The sequence below is a fragment of the Anopheles coluzzii genome, chromosome 2 (genome assembly GCF_943734685.1).
Source record: "Anopheles coluzzii chromosome 2, AcolN3, whole genome shotgun sequence".
NCBI classification, from domain to species: domain Eukaryota; kingdom Metazoa; phylum Arthropoda; class Insecta; order Diptera; family Culicidae; genus Anopheles; species Anopheles coluzzii.
Window position 1 is genome coordinate 19,948,221 of NC_064670.1, and position 12,452 is coordinate 19,960,672.

Consider the following 12,452-nt stretch of genomic DNA (forward strand, 5'->3'; position numbering starts at 1 on the left):
TGGTGCTATAGCCACATTTGGTACACTTACCCTAGCAACTAAATAGGTAAAAACTCACATCTGTCTCACCGGATATCCTTCACATAAATCAAGCGCGATTGACGGGTTCGTTTAATAAACAATACATACGTTTGTCAAAATATCTACTCTCTATCACTTCAATGTTGTTACAATACAGGATAATTAATTGAAACATCACACTGGATCGATCATTTTAAGTCCTGTTTTATCGTCAACTATAAACTACATAACTCTACGTGCTATAAGTGATGAACTAAGTCTCTTAAGGAGATAGAAAAAATGGTATCGTACGATCGAAGTGACTTGCATCGTACAATAAAGAAGCGATTTAACACAGCCTAGAGCGTTGAGAAATAGGGCAAAGGAAAATAAACACGATGCTGTAAGCGGCGAGACGGTAAAATTCAAACACTAGCAGCACTACACTGGCCACTCTCTGCGCTGCCATGCCTACACCAGACAAAAGCGTACAAGAAAAACACTCACTAGAAGCCTGCAAATAAAATGTAACTGTCTGCAGCGATAGCAACAAATCCATTGCGATGCTGCACCAAACGACGAAGCAGACACAAGGGCACACGAGGGCGGAAAACGACAAACACGTTGCACGTCGGAATTTACAGCCATGCAAGAAGGGCGTACACCTCGGGAACCTGCCAACGGAAAGGGAAGAAGGGGGAAAATTATTAGCTCCATAAATGGCATGATAAACGGTGCTGCCCAATGGTCGTCGTGCACCAAACAAACACCGCCGCGCACATGGACCGATTGGGCTCAGGAGCTAAACTGTACCGAAGGACAGTGGGAGGCAGGGCCCAGAACCGAGAGGATCCATCGAAACCATTCTCCACATGTGGCTGCACACATGCACAGACACAGCTCTACTCTTACACTCATTCACACGTTCTCTCCCAGTGCCAGATTCATCCGGGTGGAAAGTATCGTTCGTTTTTACTTGATTTCCTGCAAACGAAAAAGAAAGCACCGTTGTCGGTCGGTCGGTCGGTCGGTCAGGGTAATGGCATAACTTACAGCACCTCCAGACAAACTCGGTGCGACCGAAGTGGATGGGGGAAGCATTGTCCCCAACTCGAAGCCGGAACCCAACCTTAAACAAGTGGCGCCGCAATCGAAGCGGCCAGTACGCCCATCCCAACCACTCCGATGGGAAAAAAGGGAAGCCGATGTCACTGCGCTCAATGCCTAATGGGGAAATAAACATGGGGATTTTATTGTCAAACTAACATGACCATGGTCAGCCATCGCGTGAAAGCAGAGGGACAAACCAAAAAATAAGAGGACACACGCTCGGGATGAAGCAAGCTAAAAAATGGCATTCCCTTGTTTGTGTGCCTTTTACGCCTCTGTTTAATCGGAGTCCGTATGAAACGATGCCAGAATGGGCGAGCGGTGGTGGTGAAAGGGTTCTGGTAAGTTGTCGTTTGCCTGGGACCATTTGGGAGCGGTTTGCGGGACAAGCGACAGCCCTCCCCGCCGGCAGGATAACAGAACGTGTCACCGTGGATCAGACGGCAATCTAAAATCTCTACCAAGCAAGTGGTTGTCGGTTTTGGCGTAAGAAGAGCAAAAGTATATGTTCGTTCGTTGGTTATGCAGGCAACTTTACAAACGTTACCCTCATTGTGCGTTGAGTAGAACCGATTTAATACAAAAAAAACAGTAAGCAATTGGGAGGTGCAACATTGTTAAATTGTTTTTGGTTACTCTTTAATGGAAAACCCCGTATAAGTGAGCATATATGAATCCTTCAATAGTATGTTACTATCCTTGAAAAGGCCGATATCATTCCATATATAAATATGTACATTTGCTCTAGAGATCGGAAGATTTGAAAGATCGAAATTGTTTTCTTCGAGCAAATCGAACTAAGAGTAACTGTGCTGAACGTTACATGCGGGTTAAGATGTGGCTATCGCAGTCAAGCTTATCAGCCACCAAGCTGAAGTTACGAGACATGGACGTGGATTGTGTTACGCGAAGCGAACGGGTGCCATGATACTGCTCCTGGTGCTGTGTCAGTTGCTCAAGGATTTGCGATGAAATATCCTGACATTTCAGGCAAATTTCACAGCAATATATCCATTACCTCGAATCACTGAGCCGCTCTAATCACTCACCAGGTATCGTACACGCTGAAACACGCTCGAACCCCCAAAACCCCCCATAAGCGAATAAGTAAGCCTACCGATCCTATCCGTTTCACACCCGTAAAGCCCCATCATTTCGCCAAAATCGGATGTTTCGATGCAAGTTTGGCCCACAGCATAGTGCCCTAACTTCCTCTTCCAACGCGCAAAGCTGTTCAAGTCGCGAGCAAGCGCACCACGTTGATGGAGAGCGGAACATGTGGAACTGTTGCTTTCAGCACCCAACAAACAGAACAGCGTTGTTCCTGGTAGCTGTTCCCAGAAAAACACAGGAATAGAACCGTTCCCAAACTAGGTGCGCTTAATATGATCTGGCGTCCGGGTATGCTATCGAATGAATAAATTAATTTCCTTTAAAGGCAAACCTAACTGTGGCACCACGTCTTTACAGGGTTTACCCACGATTTATTGGTCAGTTCCCACGATTTTTTGATCGTTGGTTTTAATATAGGGCTAAACACTGCAGACTTGTGTGAGTGTGTGTGTTTTTTTTTTAAAGTAAAACCAACGTTGCTTTACGATAGCTTATGATGGACAAGATTCTTAGAAGAACCCGCATATACTGGGTTTCCCACGATTTATTGGTTGGTTCCCAACTATTTTTGGTTGGTTTTCATAATTTGTTGGTGCGTTCCCACGATTTTTGTTTTGCCGTTTCCCAGAATTTGTTGGTCCAATGGTATTGATATCCAATCGGAAAATACCAATAACTTATGGGAACGAACCAACAATCTATGGGATACGATCAAAACATCGTGGGAACGCACCAAATTATCATGGGAACTGACCAATAAATCGTGGGAAACCCTGTAAGTATAGAACAGGGCTTCTGATTGTTTTTGATACTTTTGCCAGACCATTGGAATAATTTTGTTCCAAAATTATGCGTTGAAATCTTTAACACATATTCAAATGTTAATTAATCGTTGGAAAACCCTGAACTGACAATCACTTGACTTAAAACCGAAGCAAACTATGGCCCCAAAACATGCCACACATTTCGAAAGAAATATCGCGCTAGCATGTGATACATCACTTTAGCAACTTGGATAGGGTTGGGTTGAGTCCCCCTTCATAGTTATGCATGGACCAGCACGAACATGCATTGAACTGATTGATCTGCCATCATAATGTATCCACTAATGGGAACGGGAGCTCAATTGCTCGCCAACAGGCACTTGCACCACATGCTTGCATCATCGAAATTTTGACTGCACAATGAATCTTACAACCGACCATCATCTTTCCATCCTTTTGCATCGGGTTACCGTCACGGGTGGAAGAATATTTTGACTCCCACACACACACACACACACACACACACACACACACACTGTTCGGAGTCCATTAGCTGAATAGAGTGTGCACACGCCACACACCAAGACCGGGCAGCTGACCAACAGCTCATCAGGCCAACGGCTGGAACGCGGTGCGGTAAGAATGATATGACCTTCACCGTTGATAACAAGCGCTCACACGCTCGTTTTTGCCCACTTTTCCGCTGACTAACGTAACCCGAAAGCGAACTACACGGCTCCCTTTTCGTGGTGGTGGCGGTCATGGTGTCGTGATTATTGACCGCTGCGACTATCGTTTGGTCGACGGTGGTGGTGAAAAATGAACCAGTCGCTCGAACCAGAGCATCTTACAATCAACCTTTCTTGCTTATGGGGTGGGCAGTGCACCTAATAGAACAGGGCAAGTGCATGGTGCGCGAGTGCAGCCCAATCATGCTGCACTCCATTTCCGGGTGCTGCAGCATCGTTTGGAATGGTGGGCGCCCACCAACCAGCCACGAACACGAACCAAGAGGACCCGGTACAACGCAACGGAGGAGTTAGCGCCTCGTCGAAAATCCATTTGGTTGCGGTTAACCCATCGGAATTCCCGGAAGAAAATGGAATAATAATGGATTATTGCACTCTCGGGCGGGAAGGAGCGAAACCCACACTGGTTGCAAGCAGTGGAGCAAACTACCCCACACGCTCCCGCCTCAAGTCTCGTTGAGTCGGTACGAAAGATGGGTGGGATTTTTTTTTGCTTGTATCCAACTAGAAAACGAGTAAGGTGGAAGTAAAATAATGGTTCACGGGGTTTGACCATTGAACGGCCATTTGCTAACAACAGCCGTAGCGTAGCAGCAGCATCGGTAGCATAGAAGTTGGAAAAAAGCGTAATATACAGGGCAAGATGTGAGTTTTTCACCGAAAAGTTCTACCACATCACGGGGTACAGCACGGCCACGGGCACGGGCAAGGATTTTGGCTCGGATGCTGATGCGCACCGCTGCTTACGGCGAACCCGTCCGTTCGCAAATCCGCAATCCTTCCGTTCGCAAGCCCTTCCAGACTTGCACGATTCCTAGCGCGGTTAAATGGTTACTTTTTAATTTAGCAAATGGGCACAGCTAAAGTTTTCGGTTTGCGCGTTTGCTGGATGGTTTTATTACTGGTTTGTTCGTTGTTCTTTTTGTTGGCCCCATTTTTAAGGTGCTGCCGGTAGCTTTTTTTCATCGAATAAATACATTCCTGTTCTTCATTTGGGTTTAGCTGCTGTGCCCATGTGCTCACGCGCCTTGTACATAAGTGAAAGCTTCCTTTGCTAGAAACAAACTGGGGAAAAAGATCAGACGAGACGAGGATTACACTATCGCATTTGCACCGTGCGAACGATCAAGAGGAGTGCTTTTTTTTCCACCGTTATGCTTTTAAAGCTTTGCAAAGCCATGGTATGTACTATAGGCACGCGGTGTAATGGAGCCATTTCAAGCGCTGTCAGGCATACGAGTACGACAAAGTGAAATTCATACTCAGCTGCCGTTTGTTTCACAGTGGCTTAAATTAGTATTTTAAATATTAAAGAATGGGGAGCTAATTCACCAGCCTGACGGATATAGGTGGGAAAAGGTTGATTAAGATTAAGATTGTTTTCGGGCTAACGATGGGTGTTGACTAACTTTTTTGTCCATTTTTTTTTTTTTGTTTGCTTTGCCCGAAAAATCCCATATACCAGGTGCGGTGGGAAATGGGTGTAAAGTTGCACGGAACTTCAATATTAGGTCAGTTTTTGTTGGCCATGGTATGAAAATGTTGTATGGTGTAAATGTTATGGTAGTTTGATATGAAAAAACTTGTTTTTAATTTTTTTTTTTTATTCAGTAGGGACGGCTTTGCCGTATTGCTTAAAATTAGAGTACATATAAATTCAGTTTAATCTATGTTTTTAATTTTTATTTGCTTCAAATATGCAAAAAATCGTTTTAAAAGCTTTTTCTCATGCAAAAAGATGATAATGAAGCTTTTAAACATATGACATTTTGGCGAAATTATTAACAACAAAAAAAACGTGTAGCAACTACACCTTTGGTAGCTTTCTGCATAGTTGTTTGTCTAGCTAGATTTAAGTATTTGTTTGTTATCATTAATTTTAAGTTTTAGTCAGTAAGTTTCCCTATATTTAGCCCTCTGAGGCAGATATTTGTATCTAAATAAATAAATAAATAAAAAAAAATAAATAAATAAATAAATAAATAAATAAATAAATAAATAAATAAATAAATAAAAAAATAAATAAATAGTTTCTGAAGCTAATTCAACATCGTAAGCTGCACTTTCAATCAATAAAATCCTGTCATGACCAACAATTGATAATATTGAAAAGGCATTGGACTCATAATGAGAACAACTTGCTCAATTGTGTTGCATGTCGTAGCTCACATTCAATTTTGCATTAAGTTTATTCGCATCTTTAATACTTTCATGATAGTTTTCGCACTAAAATGCAATCCATTGTAATGGAAACCACACTTGTTTAACCACTGTTCATGTTTATTTTTTCTTTTAATATATTACTTACTAAGCACCTGCAACGAGAAGTAATGCAATGTCAAACTGTTATTATTATAGCAATTTGTTACAACCTTTAAAATGGCATTTTAGTGCCGCACTGTATCAAACTGGCACCTGGCAAACGGTTACAAATGCAAACTCCCATTCACCTTGTCGATTTGTTCGTTTCATTTTGCTTTGGTATGTATTTTTGCCCACCCAAACGGGCACAGCAATGCCATGGGTAAAGCACTCCTGAAAAAAGGCTATAGCTGTGCCATGACGACATCCCGTTTCGGTGGTATAAATGGGCATAAGAAGAACTAAATCAAATCAAGCTGCTTTGCTTGTGAATTTAAAAAAAAAATATGTAAAACGTACAGTTTAAATGTAACGTAAAGTTGTTTGACTGGCAGAAAAGCTGACATAAGTGAAAGGAACCGGTTGGAGTGACTTAGCCGACTTCATACAAGGATCGTTTACTCGTAGGCCGACAACGATGAAGCTGTAGCAGGGGAATGATGATAAATTTAGCATTTTAAACGTTGAAATTATTGTTTGTACTTGGTATAAGACAGCACAAACAGCCTGTTGCTGTTTGATTTACCATTTTTTGGTGGCGTTTTCCCTAGTGGTAGGCAGGCAGGCACATCGACGGCCCTTTTTAAATGATGTCTGTTGCTTGGTAATGCATTGGCATTCAGTCATTAAATTGCTTCATCCCTCTTATCATTGGCGTCGCTCGGTCCATTTCCAGCAACAAACAGAAACTCTATCTACCTCAAAAGAAGTTGAAGCATCAATCATTGGAACTCTGAGCACATTTTTCTGCTCAAAATCAAAATAATTAATTGTTTGATGAACTAAACGATTGATTAAGAAATATTATAGCAACTAAAAGAGCCATTTTCGTGAGTTGTACTACGTTCTCATGAAAATGTTGTAGGGTCTGATACAATTTTCCCTCCCTTAATCGAGCTGATTTGGTGTTGTGGTTTGGCTGCCCACAAAAGTACACGTATCCGAGTGGATTTCAAATTTTTATCCTTCAATGATCCGCTAACAACCACGTCAGACTACAACAACATTCATCTGCTTTAATCGAAATGTAAAAAAGCAAAACACAAGTTCCCGAAGGAGATCGCTGCTTTAAACACTCCCGAGAATCGTACAAGAAATGTGTAGCTTTTTTGTTTAACCCACACCACTCCACAACCCACAGTGTTGTCGCTAAACCTGCTCAAACATTTGCCCAGCGGTAGCCCTAAGCAAACGCGTCGCGTTGCAAACGATACGTCACACCGGGGCGCTTTGCAACATTCAGTTACGATTGATAGCACCAAAGATGGGGCCACCGAAGCTTTCCTTCACCGTTTAGGTATCTGTTTACCCTTGGGCCGGGGTGACTTGGCGGGGAAAACGGAACAGGCACCACTAGTACACCCTTCCAAGTTACCATTTTTGCTTCATTTCCCAATGTCACACGGTAAACCGAAAGCAGCGAGAAGCAACATCGAAGGTAACCGGGGACACCAGTGCCAACGTAAAGGTCACACAAAAAGTGGAGCGTTTGTGTGGTGGAAGAGAGCTGGGCAGAGAGAAAAACAACCTACCCTACTGAGGCAGAAAAATGCTACCCCGTTCATGCAAACGGGCATGGCAGGGTTTTTGCAAGTATATGCACACGGCAGCGTGTATTGGAATGCTGTAAAAAGGAAACCATAAAATATAACGTAAACGTGCAAACTCACTGGAGTGTGCTGGAGGGTTGCGCACAAGGGAGAGGCCTGTGAAAGGGAGAGGCCTGTTTCAACGAATGCCTGTTTGCTCACTGTCGCTTCTCATAATACGACACCGACGCCGGCTGCTGTTGATACGAGAGGCGCAAGATTTGTTACTCGAACCGATCTGTAACTTTAACCTCACGCCGTTGCCAGTGTTCGCCTTCTTTTCATTTTGTTGTTACTGTCGCCCCTTGCCATCGCATTTGCCTCTAGAGCAAACATTGTCTTTCGATCGATCGTGGAAGGGCAGTGTATTGGGGGACAACATTACGGCTCAAACCCTACCCGGGGTGAATAATACATGCGAGACCCGCAATCACACACGAACGCGCTCACCTGTACCAATGCAAACGTTTATCTGCAGCGCTTGGTTGAGTGGAGCGTCGCAAACGGATCCTAACCTTTCACCGCAGCGACCGAAGAAATATTGCTTTGTACTAACGCCGCCCGGGGAGACAAGATCAAGTGAACCGTTGCGAGCAGGGAAAGTATAGACAATTGAAAATTGATAACTAGGGGAAAAAACCAAGCCGTTCTCCTTGTTTTTGCTATTTGTACTGTTGATCTTTCTCTTGGAAGCGTTATTTATTTAGCGTGAAAAAACAAAGCTATTTTGCCTTTTATTTTTACCTGTTACAAGCTACTAAGAATAGCGATGGAACTAATATGCTCAGTAGTGAGTGTACATACCATATACCAAACAAAAACGCTTTAATTCGACTGCTAGAGGAATGTATACGCGGTCTTTGAGTAAATTATACTCCCTTGCAGCTGCACCATTCATTTCACCGTTCCATAAGTTCACCCTTTTAAGAAGGAAGTTTGCAACAGCGACAAAACGTGTACAAGCAATTCTATACACAGAAGAGCAGGGATACATTTCCCATTTTCCTCATCGCTTCAATCATTCGTTTCCGGTTGAGATGTTTCAGCCCTTCATAAACAGCAATACACCGTGTTTATAAAGCGCGAAACGAGGTTTTGTTTTTTTTCCTTCGCACCCCTATGGCTCTTCTTTCTTAGCCCCACAACTCCCCAATGGAGTTGGATGGTTTAACAGTGCAGAGGAAGAAGCTTCCACCGGTTAACGGCATTTACAGCGACCAACCGACCCACCGAATGGAGCTTTCACTTTTCCCAACGGGAAGCATTCCTTCCTTCGCACCCTTTTTTATCGCATTGTAAATGTAGTGAAAATTTGTACCACTTTAACTGTTTATGCTTTTACTTCTTCAACACATATTCTTGCCCTATTTGTACCTACCATCGTGGTGGCTGTATGTGGTAACGGTGAGCTGGGGATCGGACTGAAGGAAACAAAACAAAAACAAACAAAAAAGATTTCCGAGTGGTATCTCAATTGTACACAATCCGAAACGTTATCTAACAAACAAGAAAACGTGGTGCTGGGGATGGGACTCGTGTGGTTTAGTTTTCTTGTTGTGAAAGTTTTTCCCATTTCCTTTTTTTCTTTTTTTTTTTTGGACCCACTCTCTAGTGAAGTGCGATAGTTTTTTTCTGAGCTCATTCTTGGAACCACATTTTTTGGGGTTCCGTTTTTGTTGCGCTCTATGAAAACCTACGGGAAAAGAACGGTTTTGGGTCTGTTCATCATACATACTGACCACACCAAAACACACACACACGCGCGTGCTGTGTTGCTGCTTGCATAAGAATAGTGATGAAAGAGCAAAGCAAAGCAAACAATCATCACACAAATAGAAGTATCCTTCGGCGAAAAAGTGCGCCGAAAAAGATGCAAAACTTTGCCGGCTTACGGTACACACAAACACGTACACATACCTATTGGCTAGTTTTAAAAAAGAAATACATATATAGTATAATCCTACCAAACAAACAGTATCGCGCCAGGGCTGGACCAACCGAGCTCTGAGTTTGTGAAAGAAGGGAAATACAAATAAATACACATAAAAATGCACCACAAAGAAAGTCTAAACAAAAACTCACACACACACAAACACATACACACCAGAAACTTATATATTTAAAATAACGCTCCCCACTGCCCACAAGATTCGGATCAGGGTTTATTTTATTCGGGATAGTAGTTTTCCCGTTCGCAACTTCTTCGCTCTCCTCGGTTGCGGAAACATTTTATAATATGTTGGAAAAGATTGTTTGCTCTCATTTCATGCTGAATGATAAGAGTTGTTTAACTATTTGACGGAGCCGAAGTTAAATAGAGTTCGCCCAACTCGTTTAACTTCTACCGCCAACCAGGCGTCTCCATGGCGGCGGCGACGCCAACCAATGGAGACGCCCAGTAGCTCTTAGATGAAGCGAACATTCCGTGCCCAGCAGTAGTGCTATAGCAGTATGAAGGTTTCTTTTTAAGTTTTATGGTGTTACTTTTTAGACCAAATGTTTCTTTTTTTAACCTGTCCGTTTCAATGCTGAGATGTGAACATCAGTACATCGATTGTTGTGCTCAATCGCTCATGTTCGCTTTTGTGTGTCTTGTCCAACAGGAAATGTGTCATATTTTTAACACCAATGCATATAATTGGAAGTATATACCGAATATAAATGGTCAGAACAGATCACTACCAAGTAGCAAAAATAAATTGAAGACTTTAACAATCCAATTTTTCCACATCACTATACAAATTCTAATAAATTTCCTACGCTAATTAACATTTACTGCCGGGTATAGTTTGTCGACTGGAACTGGGATTGAATCGGATCCATACCACGACCAAGACCAAGTATCGTTCCGAATCTGAATCCACAACAGTTCCAGGTACAGTTCATGAAAGCTAAATGAATTCGGAAGCTAATTCTGGATCAGTATGGGTTCATGATCGGTTCCAGGACCGGTATGGGTTTAGTATCAGTTCCAGGTCCTTTATGGGCATACTTTCAGTTCCAGGACTGATGTTGATTCATACGTAGTTCCAGGACTGGTATAGGTTCAATATCAGTTGCAAGTCTTGTATGGATTCCGTATCAGTTCCAAGACCAGTCTGGGTTCATAATTGGTTCCAGGACCGGTACGGGCTCATGATCTGTTTTAGGACCAGTATGGGTTCATAATAGGTTCCAGGGCAGGTATGAGTTCATGATAGGTTCCACGACCGGTATGGGTTTATGATAGGTACCAAGACCGGTATGGGTTCACGATAGGTTCTAGGACCAGGATGGATTAATGATCGGTTCCAGGTCCAGTATGGGTTAATGATAGGTTCCAGGACCAGTATGGATTTATTATACGTTCCAGGGCAGATATGGGTTCACGGTAGGTTCCAGGGCCGGTATGGGTTCATGATTGTTTCCAAGACCAGTATGGCTTCATGATCGGTTCCACGAGCAGTATGGGTCCATGATCGGTTCCAGGGCAGGTATGGATTCATGATTAGTTCCTAGACTGGTATAACCATTATTGGTTCCTGGACCGGTACTGTGGGTTCAGTATTGGTTGCTGGACCGGCATAGGTTCAGATACCAGGTTTAGGACCGGCATTAGATTATATGCAGTTTTTGAACCAGACAAGGTGATGTATGGAAGGACCACTATGGGCTTGGTTTTAGTTCTCGTGATGGGTCGTCTTTAGCATCTTATTTTAATTGAGATTAGAGGCGACTGTTTTCGGCGTATTCTTCACAGTTGCAGGGAATCTTTGAAATTAAATAGCGTAGCCCTGTAACCTGGCGAAATTAACTAGTTTTGATACAATTCTGTCAAATGCTTCAAATCCTAATTCTTGCTATTTTATCTTTTACTGCCATCAAATGAAGTAAGTAATTGAAACAAAGCTTAAACAATGCTTTATTAATGAATTACGTATTCTACATTGATTGAAAACAACTTTCAACTCAACAACACTTCATTAGTCTACCATTTTACAAAAGCAAAAACACACATGGCAACTAAATGGCGAAACCCCCTAACCAAACAACCATTCCACTTGCTGCTCCAGATATACAGGACCAAGTTGCACAACAAAGACACACTTACACACGGATGAATATGTGAGAAAAGTAGCGCACAACACAACACCAGCTTCCTCTTTCCACGCCATGAAACCAAGCTTCAAGCACAAATAAAATCACACATACAAAACTGCACCCGCAACCCTGTGTCTGTGTCCCGCTGAGTGTTTGGCTGAGCTGAACTGCTCCACACCGGCCAAACTTCCGATCCCCTTCCTCTCCCCTCACGCTAGTAAAAATGACCGGGTAAGCCATTACGCCATCCGGCCAACGGCGGCGTGTTCGATAAGGCAAAGTTTTAATTGAATTGCTGCTTTGCTCTAATTCGTCTTCTGTCACTTCTTGAAGACGGATTTTGATTCGTGGCCGGCCGACACCGACCACATTTCGCCCAGACCGGATGTACCCCTCCTCTCCCCTGGCGAGCAGTGGCGGAGAGCTTCGACAGCAAGCGGTTGCGATTTCTATTCCGCTCATGGGTGTGCGGTGCTTTTTTTGGTGAAACCTTCTCACGATGTAGAATTTTATCACGCTTGCATTTTCAAACCCACACACACACACACTGAAACGCGCGAATGTGATTAAACTTTTCACATGGCCGACTAATTGGTCCATTGTTCGAAGCTGGCGCGCGCTAGCAAGCAAAAAGGCAATGTGTGCTAGCCTTCCGGAATGGCTAACCCACGCACAGGGCACTCACT